We start from the raw sequence: 2,546 nt of genomic DNA, 5'->3' as shown, positions 1-2,546 counted from the left end.
GAGCGAAGAACACGGGTTGGGCGGTAGATAGAGATGAGGGAGGAAATGTAGGGAGGTGCAGCATTATGGAGAGCCTTGTGGATGAGGGTGATAACTTTATATTTTATTCTATAATGAATAGGCAGCCAATGTAACGACTAGCACAGACCTGAGGCATCGCTGTAGCGTCTAGCCTGATAGATGAGCCTGGCCGCTGCATTCAGAATAGATTGTAGAAGGGAGAGTTTAGTGAGGGGAAGACCGATTAGTAAGGAGTTACAGTAGTCAAGGCGAGAATGAATCAGAGAGACAATAAGTGTCTTTAGTGTATCTCTGGTGAGGAAGGGCGTATTCTGGAGATGTTTTTGAGGTGGAGGTGACATGAACGTGCGAGTGATTCAATATGCCTCTGTTTGGTGCAGGAAACGGAAACCTGCAGAATGGAGACCAGGCGCAGATGTGAACGAGCCCTTATCCAGGAGAAGAAATATCAAAACCTTCTCCGTGTCCCGGTCCCGTGGTGCCTAGGGCCGTCCAGCTCCACTACACGTTTTTGCTAGGATGACAGTAAACGTGGGAAAAGACAGCATATAGGCAGAACCCACTGTTCAGGTCCATGCAGCTGTCCCCTTTACACAAAAGTCCCCAGCACCTGCTCTGACTCCTGATGCTTTCCTGTGGATGGTAGTCACTTTTTATATTTGCTTACAGAAGTACCTGTGATGTAACTGTACTTGCAGTATGGACAGAGAAGTCACTATAGTTTCCCACACAGAGTTAAAAAGCAGGATTCAGTGAGGGTGCAGCTGAGGGTTGAAAGTGGACGATGCTGCAGATACCTAATTGCTCACAGTTTATAGACATGGGAGGAAAGGAGACAATACCCATCTTTGTGGGTGAGGGCTGTGTGCTGGAGCGGGAAAGAGGTGACAGGTGAAACCATGCTCAGGGCTCGTTCACATCTGCGCCCGGCACTCCGTTATGCAGGTTTCCGTTTCCTGCATAAAACACAGGCAGGAGACGGAAACCTGCAGGAGTCTTTCTCACCCATTCATTTGAATGGGTGAGAAAGCTGTCTGGCCGTGAGCATTTTATGCTCTCCGCCGCGAAACCGGGTTTTTTAATCCGGACACAGAGTCGGACATGCAGTACTCTGTGTTCGGATTAAAAAAAAAAAGGTTTCGCGGCGGAGAGCATAAAACGCTCACGCCACTCACGGCCGGACCCGGTCTGTGGTTTCCGTCTTCTTGCATGCAGAAGACGGAAACCACAGAACGGAGACTAGAACGCAGGTGTGAACCTAGAGTCACATGGAGGAGAAAGGCAAGGGGCTAGTCAGGGAGAAGATGTGATGACACACAAGGAAGGGGAAAGGTGCATTATGGGCAAAGTATAACTTTATGGGAAAAACATCCCAACATATAAGTCAGTCAGAAGGCTCACAAGGAAATGTGAGCATTGCATATGTCAAATAGATCTTATCACTCCAAAGGACACTAATAAGAAAACCTCAATATCTAACACAAGAGAAAGTCCCACCGGTGTATAGGAAAGTCACATCTATGTGAGTAAGGCCTGCTTTTGGGAAATCTGCTTTGGTATTCCCCCAAACAGAAACCTGTCCGCATAAAAAAATGGTTACCTAAGGAAACCTGCAGACCCCATAGACTATAATAGGGTCTGTGTAGTTTTCACACAAAAAAAATTCGGAGAGAAAAGTGCTGCTTGCTGGACTTTTCTTTCTCCGCATTATTTCATGTGAATAGAGGAACAGAATGACCCAAACACAGGTGTGAACCGGTCCTAAGATAGATCGCCTCACTCTTCAGGACCTCACCAGTATAAAGCCTCAGTAGCTAATACAGTGAAGAGGTCCACTGGAGCATCATTATTTAAGGGGTTAAAATGTAAAAAATTAAACTATACAAATTTGGCATTGCCATAATTGTACCAGCCCACAGAATACTGGTGACGTGTAATATTAGCTGTACAGTGAATACTGTAAAAACTAAGTCTGTAAGAAAGTCACACAAATCCAGTTTTTCTCTAATTTCACCCCATTGTGACTTTTTTCAGCTTCCCAGTACATCATACAGAATATTAAAAGGTATCATTGCGAAGCACAAGTCATCCTGCAAAAATGAAGCCCTCGTGTGCCTCTGTGTATAGAGAATAAAACAAGTATGGCTCTTAGAAGGCAGTAAGAAGAAAATGGCTGCAGGAAGGGGTTAAAGAGAACGCGATTTCGTCAAGTCACTTTGCGGCAGCTAAATTCTATCGCAGTTCATATCCTGACCACTAGGGGCGAAAAGGCTCTCATCAGCAATGGAAAATGGCTCCCAAAGAGTATAAGGAAAATGTCTATTCAGCCTCCCTGATAAGGAGCAGGTCCTTATGGAGAAGCCTCTTCAGTCAGAGCCGCCGTTATTCATGTACTGCGTAATACACCCACAACACGTGACCTCTGTGACTGACGCCTGCAGCTGCTCTCAGGGGCTACTTTGCACCTTCCCACCTGTCTCCTAGCAGCAGGCGTGACCACTGAGCGTCACCCCGGAAGTACACAC

The sequence above is a fragment of the Leptodactylus fuscus genome, chromosome 2 (assembly GCF_031893055.1).
Source record: "Leptodactylus fuscus isolate aLepFus1 chromosome 2, aLepFus1.hap2, whole genome shotgun sequence".
Classification (NCBI taxonomy): Eukaryota; Metazoa; Chordata; class Amphibia; order Anura; family Leptodactylidae; genus Leptodactylus; species Leptodactylus fuscus.
This window is presented reverse-complemented; position numbering follows the sequence as displayed.